General features: G+C 39.3%; 1 pseudogene; it reads right to left on the bottom strand.

Annotated features, from left to right (window-relative positions):
* Positions 1-14,259: 14,259 nt before the first annotated feature.
* Positions 14,260-15,725, bottom strand: LOC102969487 (annotated as a pseudogene).
* Positions 15,726-18,724: the final 2,999 nt, after the last annotated feature.

Here is an 18,724-nt window from a genome sequence, read left to right as displayed (position 1 = left end):
CACCGGTTCCTTTCTCGCGGTGGCGCCGTTTCCCTCCGGACGCTTTCGAATAGCACACACAGACGGACTTGTACGCACCGGAAAAGGGCGCGGGGGCTTATTTTCATGGGACACTGGGGCGCTGAGGTCTGGGTGTTTGCTGGGCTCCTGCTGCCAGCCGTCTAGCGATTTCTTAGGCTTTGGCCCTCCCTGCTGTTGGCTCTCTATACTCTCTGGTTCTGGCCTTGGGTTTGCCATTCCTTTTTTTTTTTTTTTTTTTTTCCAAATGGAATAGGATTTCTGACAAAATTATTAATAGATACAAAGGACATTTTATGATGATAAAAAGTCAATCATTCAAGAATATCTAAGAATTATAAATGTATATTTACTTAACAAGCATGTGAGGCAGAAATCAACAGAACTGAAGAACAGACAATTCAAAAATAATATTTTGAGACATCAATACTTCATTTTTAATAATACAGCAATAATTAAAACCATTATTAGAAGATTAGGGAAATAGAAAACTTGAACAACACTGTAAACCAACTATATCTAATAGACATATTTAGATCACTATGTTCAACAACAGAATACACATTCTTCTTAAGTGCACATGAAACATTCTCTAAGACAACATGTTGAGCCATAAAATAATTCTCAATTATTTAAAGAGACTGAAGGAGTACAAAGTATATTATCTGACCACAATCTAAATTTAGAAATCAATAATAGAAGAAAACTTGGTAAATCCACAAATATGTGGAAATTAAACAATACATTTTTAAATAACGGACTAAGAAAAATAATAACAAGGGAAAGTGGAAAATTTCTTGGGATAAAGGAAACAAATGCCATTCCTTTTAAGCTAGTGAGAGGTTGGGGTCATCTGAAGTAATAATCATCTTCGCCTCTTAAACCCTGTCCTAGGTATCCAGATTTAAGTTAATTGTGTTTCTTCTATTTTTTAAAATTGAAGTGTAATTTACATATAGCTAAACCATAATGCAGGTCTCAACTGTCCATTTCTATTAGTTTTGATAACTATTTATCTGTCTATCCTAATCAACACAGAGAACATTTTCATCTCAGAAATTTCCTTCGTGTCCCTTCCGAGTCAGTACTTGCCCCCTTACCCCCGTTCTAATTTATTTAAACTTTATGTAACTAGAGGCATACAATCAGTATACAATTTGGTGTTTGGCTTATTTAGCTCAACGTAGTATTTTTGAGATTCATCCATGTTGATTAGATTAGGTTCATTTAGCAACCCCTTCCATAATATAATTTGAGATTGGTGCTATGTTTTAAAAATTGGAGCTCTGAATATTTGCACAGATTTTTATGCCTATCTATATATGATTATATATTGACCTAGAGTAGTGGTGCTGAGCCTTTGACTGTATAAAAGGATCATCGCAGGGCTTTTAAAATTTCAGATGCCTTTTTGCAGCCTAGACTAATTGAATCAATCTCAGAGTGGGACCCAAGGGTCAGTATTTTTTTAAGCTCCTTAGGTCATTCCACTGTGCAGGCAAGATTGAGAATCACTGAACTGGATGACTTCTAATGGGAAGGAAAACTCATAGAGTGTTTTTCTGCATTCTCTCTTAATGTTCATGTCTTTGTAAGTTAACTTTTCTGGAAAAGCATCATTAGCAATAATAATACCAGTACTAGTATCGAGAACATAATAGTATTTAATAACAAGTATCCCAAATAAAAATGGACCCTCAACAGCCCCCAAAGAAAAAAAAATGGTAGTATAATACTAGAAAGCTGTATTACAGATATTGCTACTAATTTGTCTTATTTTTCTATCCTTTTCCTAAAGTTTTAATGATTTAACACCATGTCCTAGCTTCAAGAGATCTTATGACTCAGTTTTACATTTCTTTGCATATATGTATGGATATGTGTTGTTACAAAATATTTCAACTTATTTTGGACATAACTGGGTGTAAATTATGAAAGTTTATATTCAAGCACTCTGTGACCACACAGTTTTCCATGTACAGGTGCCCTGACAGTCTTAGTGAAGTTTTAGGTTTTGATAATTTCAGAAGTATAATTGCTGTAAACTTGTAAAAACCATCACTTGAAAGTTTATTTAAATTTCTTTTACATTTATTTCATTTTGTGAATTTTGAATAACTTTAAATTTCAAGTTCTTTAGTCTATCAACTGAAGATAACAAACATTGAAACAAAAAATTGAAATACATTTATTCTTCAAAAATTCCCAAGACTAAAGCATGAAAGAAATTTAGGTATTTTTACTTTCAAATGATGTTTTAAGTTTGTAGAATTAGTAATTCTGAAGTTATTAATGCTTAAAACTACACAAAGACTGTAGGTAGGCTGTTGTGTTTGAGCTGACCTTTGTTCATTCTTACATAATGACTGTAGTTTTTAACACTGTTCTTCCCTTGGAAAAGAATATTAATTTAAGATCTTTTTGTGAGGCTGAAGCCTTGTCTAGGCTCCTTGCTGGGACAAGTACCGGCTACTGTGTGGCCATCTGATTACCCAAAATATGTTGGAAATGAGTTGATTGTGTTTTTCTGTTCCCACCCTAAAAATTTACTTATTCAGCTGACTTGGTGTTCTCAACAGGGACCCAGCAGTCAAAACAAAACATTGAATTGACTCCTGCTGGTTTCTGGAACTTATCAGTAGTGGAAGCCAGCTGGTGGCAGCTGAAGAGACCAGCTAGAGGATGCAAGATGGAGGCTAAAAACTGCCTGAATTCCATAAGATCAAGGTATTTTTTTCCTTCAAATAAATTTGTGACATAATTTACAGATCATTTCGGGTTTCTTTCAGTTATGTATGTATGTATGTATGTATGTGTGTATATATTTAAGGAAGCTCTACAGCTAATGTGGTGTTTGGGCTCACAACTCCAATATCGAGTCACATGCTCTACTAACTGAGCCAGCCAGAGGCCCCTGTCAGGTAACAATTTTAAATAAAGGACACAGAGCCAAACTTTTATTCATACAATTTTAATTTATTATATTATTTTTAGAGGGGGCACTAGATTTTTATTTTGGCTGAATGCAAAATAGCCTCAAATTAAAAATCAATATTTGGCTGAAGCAAAATATATAATCATATAATGAACTTCTCAGATACCAGAATCATCATGAAATATAGCATTAGATATTAATTTACAAATATTATTATAAATTTATTATTAAAAACATTAGTATTCAGATTTTTAAATAAAGTTTGATGTTTTATGCTGGAATTAAAAAAAATTTTTTTAATGCCTATTTATTTTTGAGAGAGAGAGAGAGAGAGAGAGAGCATGAGAAGGGAGGGGCAGGGAAAGGGAGACACAGAATCCGATGCAGCTCCAAGCTCTGAGCTGCCAGCACAGAGCCTGATGCGGGACTGGAACCCATGGACCGTGAGATCATGACCTGAGCCGAAGTCGGACTCTTAACCGACTGAGCCACCCAGGCACCCTGGAATATTTATTTATTTATTAAAAAAATTTTTTTAATGTTTATTTATTTTTGAGACAGAGAGAGACAGAGCATGAGCGGAGGAGGGGTAGAAAGAGAGGGAGACACAGAATCTAAAGCAGACTCCAGGCTCTGAGCTGTCAGCACAGAGCCCGATGTGGGGCTCGAACTCAGGAGCTGTGAGATCATGACCTGAGCCACCCAGGCGCCCCAATGGAATATTTATTTCTTATCAGTGTGAGCTGATAGTTTGCTTCTCAGGTCATTACACTGTGCATTTATGACACTAAATTATACTAGTCAGAATGAGCTAGGTTATCATGCTTGGGTAACAAATTCCAAAATCCCAGGGGCTAAAAACAACAAAGAACTATTTTTTGTTTGTGCTATGTATCCATCATGGGCTGGCGCGCTGATGGATACTCCATCATTTTATCATGCTCACATCTCACAATGAGCTTCAGAGTTCACTACAACAGAGAAAGAGAAGACTAGAGTAGCTGCCCCTGGCAGTGAAGTGCTACAGCCCAGAGGTGCACACATTACTTCCACTCATGTTTCATTAGCCAAAAGTAGTCAAATAGTTGTGCTTAATGTAAAGGGTAGAGGGAGTGTAATCACCTGGAAGGAGAGAAGGATACCTGGAAATAAACAGTAGCATTATCTACCACGGAAGTAGATATTCACTTTCACCTATGGAGGGTATAATCGCACATAATGTTTGCCTAGTGCTGCCATTATGGGGTACTGCTAGTATTGATGCGGCCACACAATTTATTAAGCCTTCCCTTTCTCTTTAATAGGAACCAACTAAGGCAAAGACTTCTTCATTTTAAATCTTAGTCCTGGTATGGTTCCTGAAGGTGGTGCAGTTTGGTTGAAGCAGTCCCACAAATGGAAGTTTCTAGTACCAGTTGAAGAAAATATTTTATGAATCTATTCTGAAAGTGCTGCCTTCACTTATGTTTTATTCCTAATATATGTAGATTTTTTGCCAGCAATTGCTGCTTTACAGTCATGTAAATAATGTTTGTCCTTATAAACCTTGGCTCTAAAAATGTGCAAATAAAGCAATATAATTGGCTTTCAAGAAACCAGTCATCTAGGTTTTTCCATCTGCATTTCATTTTCATTTCATGTACATGAGTGTCTGCATCTTTCTGGAGTGAGAAGAGAATCTTTTCAGCAGCTATCATGTAAGAAGTACTTGTACTCTGAAAGCATCAGTTTGGTTACTTCTTCCTCAGGTTCCAGCAAGCAAAGTACTTTCTCGGCAAGCAGTTTTAATAAGATATATTGTTTCCATCTAAAAAGCATATTAGTTTGGTTTTGTTCAGGATGGCTTTTAAACATGTAGTGGCTGCTATTTCATGTTGTTTCAACATCTTGTCAAATGTATGACAAGGCAATTCCAAAGTCTTTGGACATCGTGTACTTTTGTCTTTGACTGAAGTATGAGGAAGTGGCTCACTATCCTTCTGCTTATAGACAGTGATAACTGCTTTCTGATTATAGCACTAAAGTGTGATTGAACAAAACATTGTATACTTCTGATTCCTAAATCACTCTCAGCCTTTAGCATGTCTGTTCTATTATTAATAATAGTTGGCACATTGTAAAACTGATTTTCCATCCTATAAGTAGCTCTTCAGTCAGAATGTATTGTGTTGATAGCTGCGTGAGGCCTCAGCAGTCTCTGAACGACCGAACAGCAGCAGAGTTTAATTCATTATTAAACTATCATTTCATCAGACTTAAATATGACCTGTAGTTGTTTCTGCATATCCAAACTTCTCATGTCCTAGATAAAGTAGCACATTTAACAGTATCATGGCCTTTCCATCTACAGCAGAATACTACTCGAGGACTTTTTTGAGAACACATTTTTTAGAAGGAACTTAAAAAACTAGCATTTATAGATTCAGCAAATACAAAAAAATCCTTCATCTTCAACTACTGAAAATAGTTTATAGTATCTAGTAGGAGATGTCAAATTATGGCCTAAGGCTCAAATCTAGCCCACTGCCAGTTTTGTAAATAAAGTTTTATTGGAACACAGCCATCCTCCTCTGTTTGTGTATTATCCCTGGTAGTTTTGCACCACAACAGAGTTGAATAGTTGTGACAGACACCTAATGGCCTGCAAAGCCTAAAATGTTACCTGGTCCTTAAAAGAAAAAGCATGCTGACCTATGGTCTATAGTAATATTGTCAATAAGATTTTTCTTTTACTATTAGCTTCCCTAAGCATAGAACTATAAGGAATTCTCTTCCTAAAGCTTTCTCAAGAAGCCTATTATTTTGAAATTTAATAAGTGGCAATAAAATGTGGTTTTGAGATCTCATTTTGCTTTAATACTTTCTTTATTCTTCATATACTTTATATTATTTTTATATATAAATTGAAGATGATTTATCAAGGATGCTGTTGAACATGACTTTGGAATTTTTCCTACTTGTGAAATTTTGAAGTGGCAAACTGATTTCCTGTAAGATGTGAAGAATTGCTTAGTGACGCTTTTTTCTTGTAAGGCTTGTAACCTAAGTGGACGTGAAGAACAAAAAATTAAATACAGTTGTTAGAGTTTTAGAGTTTGTTGCCACAGCATAACCTAGCAAAAGCCAAGCAATGTAGATTCTTAACTGGTTTTCTACATAAGCTTAATAGTTTTAAAAATTATAATTATCACAGCATTTTACTCTTCAGTAATGGGTATACATTTGTTAATCAAGTGATGGATTTAACCTTAGAAAATACATAAAAAATCTTTTCACCTCAAGTTATTTTAGAATCTGTGTATGTTTGAAAGTGAATATTGGGGTGCCTGGGTGGCTAAGTTGGTTAAGTGTCCGGCTTTGGTTCAGGTCATGATCTCATAGTTCGTGGGTTCAAGCCCCACATCAGGCTCTGTGCTGAGAGCTCAGAGCCTGGAGCCTACTTTGGATTCTGTGTCTCCCTCTCTCTCTGCCCCTGCCCCATTCACGCTTTGTCTCTCAAAAATAAACGTTAAAAATTTTTGTTTAAATAAATAAAAAAGAAAGTGAATATTTTCAATACATTCAAGTGACACACCTTATTCATATTATTGACATTGTTTCACAAATTATATATGATGATATCTACTCCATCATATGATCACTGGTTGTGCAAATTTTTAGAGGTTCCAGAAATGATGTTGAAGTAGGCATTTGGCCATATAGGAGAGGAAAAATAATTTTCCCTACCCTTCTAGGTGCTTGGCTAAGAGCCCCCCCCCCCAATAAAAGATTAACAGGAGAAAAGCAAACAGAAGTTTAATAATGTGTATACCTCCTATATACATGGGAAAGATCCAGGAAAACTGAGTAACTCCTTGAAATGGCCCAGGCTATCACTTTATTTATTTTTATTTTTTGCTATTTTTGTTATTTATTTATGACAAACATCTCACACCCACGATCCTCTCCAGTCAGAAGTTGTTTGAAATGATGCTGGTGGCCTTGGCTAGTCTGCAGCTGAACCAGGCTACCATTTTAAATATCATCTTCAGCTAAAGATAAAAGATGTTGGTGGGGGGAGCCAGTTATGGGAGGTTACCAGGAAAAGCACAATAAACAAGGGTAAGGTTGTTAAGCAGATTTAAGTTGTTGCCTTCTGCACTGATAAGAGTTTCTAAAGATTGAGAATCATCCTCCTCTTCCTGGTACAGAGAGGGAGACAACCCTACAAATGGAGATTTGCCTTGTAACTGTTTCTTTCAAAGGGTAACTTCTGTTCAGTTTCAGAGCTTCTCCTGTATCTGCTGCTTCTTAAAAAATAGTTTAAAATAATCAATATGCTGAAGAAGTATATTCTGGAGTGTTATCTTTTGCTGCACTTCAGCCTTTTGGACTTCTAAAGGCAAGTCCCAGGGGGAAACAACATCCCAAACCCCAAGTTTCAAAGTTTAAACAAACTTCAGTGCATCCCTGTTATTTAACGCAGCAGGCTGTAAGAGTAATCTCTTACTGCTTGTCTGAAAATATCTTGATTTCCCTCTTAGTTTAGATTATAGTTTCATAGGGCATATAATTCTAGTTTCAAACTTGTTTTCATTCAGCATTTTGAGAATGTTACTTATTTTCTGGTTTCCATTGTTGCTGTTGAGAAGTCTGGCATCACTTTGTCTCTTGTTTTAGGTAGTCTGTCTTCCTTCTAGTGTTCCACTTTGGCGTGTCTAGATGCGCATTTCTTTTTATTTAACTTGCTTGCCATTTGTTAGCATATCGGTCAGAGTCCAGGCAGGAAAACAGAAACCATCCTAGGTACTTCAAAAGAGAGAGGATTTTATAAGGGAATTGGCTACATATATAGTGGAAGGTTGAAAGCGGAACAAAGGTGAAGTAGCTGGGAGATTAGAAAGCATAAAGTAGCTAGCCTATCCCTAGGGTTCAAGGCACCAAAGGGAGGAGGTTATGCTACCAGAACCTTGGGGGGTGGGGGAGGGATCCACCATCCCATGAATGGTTGGGCTGGATGGTTGGAGGAAATATCGCTAAGTGCTTGTGGCCAGAAGGAGAAAAAGGAAGAGAGCAAGTATGAGAAAAACTTCTGCTATTACCCTCTTCCTACTTATGATTAGGTACCAGTGCCTCTTATTGGTAGAATCCAGGAGGAAGCCACCTGCTAAAGGAGCCTGGAAAAGCATTTTACAAACACCCAATCCCAGTGCTACTTTGCCAGGGATAGAAGGATGAATGTGGAGCTTAAGGCTAGGTAGGTACCCAGCACTATTCAGCTTGTTGAATTTTAGGATTTGTCATCTTTATCAAACATGGCAAATTCTTAGCCATTCTTACTTTGAATGTTCTTTTTACCTTGCTTTCCCCCCCATGTTGAAAGTCCCATTAGATGTAATTGCTTTTTATCCTCCATGTCTTTTCCCCTCTCTTTAATATTTCCCATGTCTTTATCTTCCTGCATTCTGGGTAGTTTCTTGAAATCCATCTTGCAGTTCATTTTTTAAAAAAGTTTATTTATTTATTTTGAGAGAGAGAAAATGCACTCCAACAGGGGAGGGGCAGAGAGAGAGAGGGAGAGATTGAGAATCCCAAGCAGGCTCCATGCTGTCAGCCCAGAGCCTGACGTGGCACTAGAACCCATGAACCGTGAGATCATGACCTGAGCTGAAGTCAAGAGTCGGACGCTCAACTGACTGAGCCACCCAGATGCCCCTGAGTTCATTATTTCTTACTTCAGTTGTGTTTAATCTGTTGTTCTGACCAGTCTATTGATTTTACAATTTTAATTATTTTATTTTTAATTTCTAGAAATTATATTTGTTTTTGTTTCAAATCTGGTTTGCTTTTTTAACTTTCTCTTCCTTAGCTATATTTTCAATTCTACATATTAAACATGTTTATTATATATTGTGTATCTGATGATTCCAGTAGCTATAACATTGGCAGTTCTGATCCTCTGTGTCTGCTAATTATTGCTTATGGTAGTGTGTTTTTTTTCTCCTTTTTTATTGCAAACTCCTATTTGTTGTAATTCTATCTGGTGGAAGTAATTAATGCCTCAGCTTAACGTAAGTTCCTCCAGAGGGGATTGACATTTACTTTTGCCAAGTACCTAAGAGCCCCACTAACCTGATGGTTTACTTAAATCCAAATCATTAATGTACAGCTTTTTAAGGTCCCAGTTAGGTGGATTAGAAGTGTGATGTCCAGTTGTGGTAGGCTGCTTCTGAAATGGCTCCCAGTGATCATTGCCTCTTGGTAATCATGCCTTGTGTAATCCTCCCTTTGTGTGTGGGCTAGGACTAGTGATATGCTTCTGATAAATAGAAGACTGCAAAAATGAGGGGTCATAAAAGACCATGACTTCCATCTTCCTTATTCTCTCTCTCTCTCTCTCTCTCTCTCTCTCTCAGGCTCTTCTCACCTGCTTATTCTAATGAGGCAAGCTATTGTGTTACAGGCTATCCTGTTGAGAGGCAAGGAACTGGGGGCAGCTTCTGGTCAACGGCTAGTGAGGAACTGAGGCCTTTAGACCAACAGCCTGAAGAAACTGAGTATTATCCACAAGTGCATGAGTGAGTTTGGAAGCAGATTCTTCCCCTGCTGAGCCTTGAGATGACTGCCATTCACCTAATGACTTGACTGCCTTCTTGTGAGAGACCCTGAGCAAGAGGACCCAGCTAAGTTGCACCCAGATTCCTGACCCACAGAAACTGTGAGATCATAAATGTTGTTTCAGGCCACTAAATTTTAGAGTTATTTGTTATCCAGTAGTAGATAAGTATTACACCAATCACAAGCAGTAATAGTCCTACTCTACTCTGTACAGGTTGAGCCAAATCTGTGTAACTATTTCCCATCATGGCCACGATTCCTTAAGAGGATACTGGAACACACCAGAAAGTACCCAAAGGAAGACTGTTGGAAAATGTGTCTGGAAAATATGTTATATGAACAACAGGTGAATGAATTAGGGAAGTTGTACCTAAAAAATTTATCTATTATGATTTTTCACATTTTAAAAAAAGATGGTGGGAAAGAAGTCTAATCTAGGAGCAATAGGAATTATCAAGACTTATAGGCTCCAAAGCTTGGAGGCCAGTTTGTAATCAGAAAATTCCATGAGAGAGGTGCCTGGGTGGTTCAGTTGGTTAACCATCCGACTTTGGATCAGGTCATGATCTCATCATTCATGGGTTTGAGTCCCCCATCAGGCTCTGTGCTGACAGCTTAGAGCCTGGAGCCTGCTTTGGATTCTGTGTCTCCCTCTCTCTCTGCTCCTCCCCCATTCATGCTCTGTCTCTCTCTCTCTCAAGAATAAACATTAAAAAAATTTAAGAAAAAAAATTTCACGAGAGATTTTTTTTCTCCTCCATCTATAGCGAAGGCCGAAGTTTCTTCTTCAAGGTAACACTCTGGGGATGATTGGTCATGTCTAGTTCACTCACTGAGGCCCAGTTTCCACATCTCTGGGCATTATCTTCTGTCTCTAATGAAGGTCCATTAAAATAGCTAAGGTCAGCAGATGACATCAGGGCAGCTGCCAGTTTTAGAGCTTAGCCCCCTCACTGAATTTACCTTTTATCATCCTGAATTTTTTTTTAAAGATTTTATTTTGAAGTAATCTCTATGTCCAACGTGGGGCTTGAACTCAAGACCCTTAGATCAAGAGTTGCATGCTCTTCTGACTGAGCCAGCCAGGTGCCCCTCATCTTGAATTTTTTTTAAACCTCTGAGGATTTCACTTACTTTCCACTACCTCAACCATGCATTTATTAAATATTTAAAAGACTTTTCTAACCTTTCATGTATTTTTGTCCTAGGAACATTTTCAGGATAGCTAATATGCCATATTACTGGAATTGGAAGTCCCTACAGACCTTTTTAAAAACTGTGGCAAAATATACATAACATAAAAATTACAGTGTCAACCATTTTAAATTCTTTTTTAAAAATTTTACTTATTTTGAGAGAGAGAGCATCCAAGCAGGTGCCACAATGTCAACACAGAGCCTGATGTGGGGCTCGAACTAATGAACTGTGAGACCATGACCTGAACTGAAAACAAGAGTCGGCCACTTAACCGACTGAGTCACCCAGGCATCCCTGTTTCAAGCACTTTAAAGTGTACAATTCAGTGGCATTAACTGTAGTCACAATGGTATATAACCATCATCACTATTTCTAGAACTTTTTCATCATCGCAAATAGAAACTCTGAAACCATTAAATAATAGCTTCTTATTCTCCACTCCTCTCAGCCCCTGGTAGCCTCCTATGGGCCTTTTCTAAAGGGATAAGTTACTGCAGATCTTTAAGAATATATCTGCTGAACCTCAGGTATTCTCAGATCCTAGGGTGAGAACAAAAATGGTCAGAGACTATAAATTTAACATTGGCGAGTTACACCAGGGAAGTGCTATTGATTATTTCTGTCCTCTGTGCCCATGACCAGTTCCTTTTAAAGTTGACATGTGCTGCCAATATTCATATTTTAGGAATTTGCAATTTAGCTTTTCTGCCATTCTCCAGAAGCCCTGCTGTTTCCCAATGTCAGCTTTATAATCTTCAGCAAAAAACATGCTGCATGGAATTCCTCGTATAGGCTAGTAGATACTGCTAAGAACAAGGTCAAAGCTTACTGCATTTTAAGTGAAGAGTCTGTTATTTGTATGGGTATACACTCTCATTAAAGAGTAATAATTACTCAGTGGTACCATTTCCCTAGGAAAGTTTAATTAACTTCATAACTAAGAGTGTGTGAGAAGATGAGATACATGACTGGCTGAGCATTCTCTACTTCTCTCTCCATAGCTATCTAGCAAAGAGAATTTTATCTTTGCTCTCCTGTTTGAGATCTTTCAGGATGCAGAATTGGGAGAGCAAGATAGACTTAGAAAGAGATGGACCTGAGAGGTGGTGCTGAGCAAGAAGAAAAGATTTAGTGAAAAGCCAAGTTAAACCTGGGATTAAGGTTGAAAGAAGGGAGACAGAAAGGAAAAACTGTGTGCTGGATGTCAGAGAGAGTTTGGGAGTCTGGTTAGTGAACTGGAGAGCAGAGGAAAGCTGACTCTTAACGCTATTTCTATAGTTATGATTCAGATCCCCTTTAATATTCTTCTTTAATTTCATGTTTTTCCTTTATTTTGAGATGTTACTCATGTATAGTCAAGTGCACAAATCTTAAGAATCGAGCTTGATGACTTTTTACATATGTCTACTATCATGAAGCTCAAGATAAAGAACATCCCACATGTCTTCCTCATCCCCTTCTCAGTCCACTCCCTAAGAAGTTATCACTCTTCTAAGTTTCTTCTATCACCACACATTAGTTTTTGTGTGTTTTCTTAACTTCATAAAAATGGAATCATATATACTCTTTCTTGTATGCTTTATTTCACTCAACATTACATCTTTAAGACACCAATATTGTTGCAAGTGACAAAAGCAGGTTATTTTTTAATTTTTATTATTTTTTAAATTTTTTAAATCTTTATTTATTTTTGAGAGAGAGAGACAGAGTGCGAGTGGGGGAGGAACAGAGGGAGATGGAGGCACAGAATCCAAAGCAGGCTCCAGGCTCTGAGATGTCAGCCCAGAGCCCGATGCTGGGCTCTAACTCACAAACCATGAGAACATGACCTCAACTGAAGTTGGCCGCTTAACCAACTGAGCCACCCAGGCACCCCTCATTTTTTTTTATTAAAATCAGTTTATTTGCAGTATTCCACAAATTATTTATCTGTTGTATACTTGACAGACATTTGAGTGTTTCCAGTGTTTGTCTATTATAAATGCTATGACAATTCTTGTATATATGTATGTGCTGGTAGATATAATCACTCACTTATGTTGGGTGTATGTCCATGTATGGAATTACTGGGTCATAGAATGGACATACCTGTGTCTTTAGTCTTTGTTGTTAAATATTTTTCCAAGGTGGATGTACCAATGTACATTCCTACCAGCAATGTGAGAGAGTTCTAGTTGCTCCATATCCTTGCCAGACTTGATATTTAAAACATTTCTTCAAGCTGTGTTGAGATATTATTGACATACAAGGAGTTGAAAGTTTTGGTCCTTTAATTGTAGTCACCTTTAATGTTCATTGAGGGGCACAAGCAGAGAATAGAAGTCCTTTTTAACTATTTTCATTGTTAAACTCTGCTTCAATATAAAGAATTCTGTGCAGGGGCACTTGGGTGGCTCAGTCAGTTAAGCATCTCACTCTTGATTTTGGCCCAAGTCATGATCTCACAGTTTGTAAGATCGAGCCCCATGTTGGGCTCTGTGCTGACAGCATGGAGCCTGATTCAGATTTTCTCTCTCCCTTTCTCCCTGCCCCTCCCCAACTTGTGCGCATGTGCATGCGCTCTCTCTGTTTCTGTCTCTTTCTCTCTCAAAGTAAGTAAATAAACTTAAGAAAAAAGGAATTCTGTGCATAGACTGGTACACGAAGCCTCAGAAATTCTCAGGGTCACAGGAGGTCTGAGGTTTTGGATTTGTGCAGATTTAGTTCAGCTGTTGAAGTAAGCACATACTTGAGAAGAACTGAAGAAGATCACTGTGGTCTTGAAGGTAAATTTTTATTCAGTAAAGACAGAAGAGTAGCTCTTAAAAGACGGATGGTTCAGTAAAGACTGGCTAAAGTTGGCAGAACTGTCAGAAGAACAGACTACTGCATCTTTCTGTTAGGCCAGTCGTTAAACTTGACTATGTACTAGAGGCCTCTGGAGAACTTGTTAAAACACAGCTCACCACTCCCATCCCCCAGAGTTTCTGAATAATCAGGTCTCGGGTGGCAGAGGGGGTAGAGAATCTGCATTTCTAACCAGTTCCCAGGTGATGCTCATGCTGCTGATCCCAAGACCACACTGTGCTCTGTGAACCACTGAGGTCCCTGATTGCAGTGTCCCAGTGAGAGGCAGTGGGGGTGAGAGGTTGTTGGATTTAGCATATATTTGGAAGGGTCAAGCCAATGAAACTTGATGTTAAACATTGTGATCCTAGGTTGTTCTTTAAGTTTGTTTCCCATTTGTGTGTTTTTGCTTTTTAGGTTTTTATTTTATGTATTCATTTATTTAAAAAAATTTAGGGGGGTTGGAAGAGCCATCTGAGGCTTTATTTGGGATTGGATTTTAGCTGGGGGCATGGGCAAGAGGGAGTACCCAGGGCAGCAGACTACCCCAAGGGTAGGCTGAGGCCCAGGGTGAGCCTTAGTGGGTCTCCTATTCCTGATGCTCCCCATGCACAGCTTCTTCCCCCAAAGGCTCTATGGCAGCCTCAGGAGTGGGGTGGGTGGGTGGGAGGGACTACAGTGACTGTTCATTTGGACAGGACATCAGATGATTTGTACATCAGCTTCCTATCATGGGTCTTGATCTTCACAACCACGGCCTTGGAGGAGCTGACTTGGATGAGGAAACTGGAGCCCTTCCACATCTGAAGCTGGACTGGAAAGAGCCCAGGCTGTAGTTGAGGCCAGGGCTTCTAAGGCCCCCATAGGCTGAGCTCAGCACACCTGAGTAGTTATGTTCTGCATCCCACACTCTAGCTGGCTCTCCTTGCCCTCCAGCAGCTTGCAGTATAGGTGGCGATCCCGATCTCCAGGTCCCGCTTAACATTCATGGGCTTGTGGTACTCCCACAGCTGCCACACCATATCCTGCTTGCCTTGCTGCAGGGGAGCCTCCAGCTTGGCCAGCTTGGCATTAGTGTCCTTAATCACCAGCTCCCCATGCTGCTCTGCATCAGCAATGGAGGCCTCCAGGGAAGCCCTCTGGCCTTTGAGGCCCCCAATCTCAGCCTGGAGTTGACTGATATTCTGGCTCATCTTGGAAATCTCCGTCTTTGTATGATGGCAGTCATCCCTGTGCTTCTCAGCCAATATCTGCAGCTCCTCATACTTGATCTGACATGTGGTCTAGGCCTCAGCTGGTCTGTGGTTGGCGATGTCCTCATATTGAACCTTGACCGTGGCGATAATGCTTTCCAGTTTCAGGGAACAGCTATTGTCTGTGGACAGGACCATGGACGTGTCTGAGATCTGAAACTGTAGCTCATGAATCTCCTCTTCATACAGCTGCCTTAAGAAAGTAATCTTGTTGGTGAGCCCTTCCAGGTGAGACTCCAGGTCTACCTTGTTCGTGTAAGCTTTGTCTGCATCCTTCTTGATTAGGACAAATTCATTCTCCATGTCTGCACACTCTTTGATCTCCTTGTACTTATTCTTGAAGTCCTCCACCAGTCCCTGCATGTTGCCAAGCTTTACCTCTGGCTTCAGCTTCTCCGGGCCCAATGTGTCCAGTTGCCGCCCAGGGTTGTTGATGTCGCTCTTGAACATGTTGTCCGTGTTGCTCCGAGCTGTTTTCTGCTGCTGCAGGAGGCTCCACTTGGTCTCCGGAATTTTGCTCTGCTCCAAGTGCCTCACCTTGCCGATGAAGGAGGCAAACTTGTTGTTGAGGGTCTTGTTCTGCTCCTTCTCCTGGGTGCTCACAGCCTGGATGTCAGGGTCTACCTCCAGCTTAAGGAGGCTCAGTAGGCTCTGGTTCACGGAGACAGGCATGATGTGCCCCATAACCCTGGCCCTGCTGTACCCCCGACCATACACATGCTGGCGCCCAGGCCACCCCAGAAGCTGCTATTGCTGCTCATACAGGAGAAGGCTGAAGAGTTGATGCAGGCGCCAGGTGCACTCATGTGTATGAGTGGCTGCTGACGGCCCCGGGGGCTGGAGGTGGACACCTTGTCAGAGGTCTGGGTCATTCTGATGGACATGGTGGAGGCTGGACTGGAGGCAATTAGGCTGTACGTGACAGAGGTTCGAGAAGGACACAAGATGCTGCTTCTATGTGGACGCTTTTTAGTTTTTTTACTTTGAGAGACAGTGCAGTTTTCTTAAACATACAAGCTCTAGGTTCAAATCAATACTCTACCACCTATCAATTGTGCAATCTTACACATTACTTCATTTCTCATTTATAAAATGTGGATAGTATGAGCAGGGGGTTTTTGCAAGAAATAAATGAGATACCTCATATAAAACTTATCAGGAGGTACCTGCCTGGCTCAGTCAGTAGAGTGCGTGACTCTTGATTTTGGTGGTGTGAGTTTGAGCCCCACGTTGGGTATAGAGATTACTTAAAAATAAAATCTTTAAAAAAAAACTATCATGGTATACAGAATATGGACTTTTGATTGCTTCAAGTTGGGCAAGGAGACACTTAGATATTATAATGAGGGTTGTCAAAATAACTGAGAAGAAAATTCTTTTTTTCGTTTTCAAAAAAGATTTTATGGGAATGCAAGCTGGTGCAGCCACTCTGGAAAACAGTATGGAGGTTCCTCAAAAAACTAAAAATAGAACTACCCTATGACACAGCAATTGCACTACTAGGCATTTATCCATGGGATACAGGTGTGCTGTTTCGAAGGGACACATGCACCCCCATGTTTAGAGCAGCACTATCCACAATAGCCAAAGTATGGAAAAAGCCCAAATGTCCATCGATGGATGAATGGATAAAGAACATGTGATACACACACACACACACACACACACACACACACAATGGAGTATTACACAGCAATCAAAAAGAATGAAATCTTGTCATTTGCAACTACGTGGATGGAACTGGAGGGTATTATGCTAAGTGAAATTAGTCAGTTAGAGAAAGACAAAAATCATATGACTTCACTCATATGAGGACTTTAAGAGACAAAACAGATGAACATAAGGGAAGGGAAACAAAAATAATATAAAAACATGGAGGGGGACAAAACAGAAGAGACTCATAAATATGGAGAACAAACTGAGGGTTACTGGAGGGGTTGTGGGAGGGGGGATGGGATAAATGGGTAAGGGGCATTAAGGGATCTACTCCTGAAATCATTGTTTCACTATATGATAACTAATTTGGATATAAATTAAAAAAAAATAAAATTAAAAAAAGATTTTATTAATTTATTGATTTTTTTAATGTTTATTTTTGAGAGAGGGAGAGAGGGAGGGAGGAAGGGCAGGAGGGACACAGAGCATGAGTGGGGCAGGGGCAGAGAGAGAGGAAGACACAGAATCTGAAGCAGGCTCCAGGCTCTGAGCTGTCAGCACAGAGCTGATGTGGGGCTCAAACCCACGAACTTTGAGATCATAACCTGATCCAAAGTTGGACGCTTAACCAACTAAGCCACCCAGGCAGCCCAAGATTTTATTTTTTTAAAGTAATCTCTACACCTAAGGTGGAGCTCAAACTCACAACCCTAAGATCAAGAGCCATATGCTCTACCAACTGAGCCAACCAGGTGCCCCTCCATTTATTTTCTAATATTTTTTTGATAACTGAGAAATTTGCAGAAAGCTAATTTTAAAACTTTCTATTTTTATCGCCTTTACACAAAGCAAATGTTGTGTCAATAGTAATTATAATTCTGATAGGTGACTTTAAAAATTTAGCTTGTACGTTCTGGACAAATCTTGTATAATATGTACAGTATTCACAATGGAAATTTTATCCATTTGGATTTAATGGGTTTTGGTGAGAACTGCAAACTAGACAGTTGTACTTGGCACTGAAAATTTTTCATTATTCAGTTATCTTATCAGTGACACAATTAAAAATTGCTGAATTATTATCTATTCAACTACAAAACTGCCAAAGGTCAAAATCTCTGATACTGGTTTTTAGCATATGGACAGGCCAAAGCAAATGATGCAAAAATTTTTAAATGTTTTCAGAACTCAGCAAAATTTTGGCCAAGCAAAGTTTTCATGCAGGAAACATTATGCAAGCATCTATTTTTTATTATCCCTTCGGAAAATGGAATTGTCCACTATAATAATACATAATTCCAGCAAACTCTTCTGCATCCCATTAGTTATAAAATGAACTAACCATCAAAAGGCAGTCATCTGTAGCAAAAGCATTTTATCTTTGTAGATGCAATAAAGGTTTCATTTCCTTTGAAAAATAGGCAGAGATTATTTTCCAGCAAAATGTTAACAGTCTCCTTACATGCTATAATGATACAGGCTTATTATTTTCTGTTCCAGTGGTTTTTAAGGGGAGACACCTATCAGAATCACTTGGAGGATGGTGCATCTTCAAAATACCCCTGGTCCTGGGCTGCCTGGGTGGCTCAGTCAGTTAGTGTACGACTTCGGCTCAGGTCATGATCTCACCATTCCCGAGTTTGAGCCCTGCATTGGGCTCTGTGCTGACAGCTCAGAGCCTGGAGCCTGTTTCAGATTCAGTCTCTGTTTCTGCCCCTCCCCCACTCATGCTCTGTCTCTGTCTCTCTCTCTTTCAAAAATAAATAAACATTAAAAAAAATTTAAGACTAAACAAAAAACAGAATACTCCTGGTCCTGGGCCCTGGCTGAATGCAAGGCTGGGACTCTCTGAGGCTGAAGCATGGACATGTTTGTGTTTATATGTTTTTTAGCCTCCCATAGGACCTCCCTTTTGTGTCATGTGGCAGTTTGGATAATCTGAAAGCCCTTCTTCTATAGAACACCTAGAAGTGCTGGATAAAATAAGGCAAGTATCTTTTTTTAAAAGTTTATTTATTTTTGGGGGGCACCTGGGTGGCTCAGTCGGTTAAGTGTCCAACTCTTGATTTCTGCTCAGGTCATGATCTCACAATTCATGAGATTGAGCCCTGCATCAGGCTCTGCACTGACAGCGCAGAACCTGCTTGGGATTCTCTTTCTCCCTCTCTTTCTCTCTCTCTCAAAATAAATAAGTAAACATTTTTAAAAAGTTTATTTTTTCAGTAATCTCTACTACACCCAA

The sequence above is a fragment of the Panthera tigris genome, chromosome X (assembly GCF_018350195.1).
Source record: "Panthera tigris isolate Pti1 chromosome X, P.tigris_Pti1_mat1.1, whole genome shotgun sequence".
Lineage (NCBI taxonomy): Eukaryota > Metazoa > Chordata > Mammalia > Carnivora > Felidae > Panthera > Panthera tigris.
This window is presented reverse-complemented; position numbering and strand designations above follow the sequence as displayed.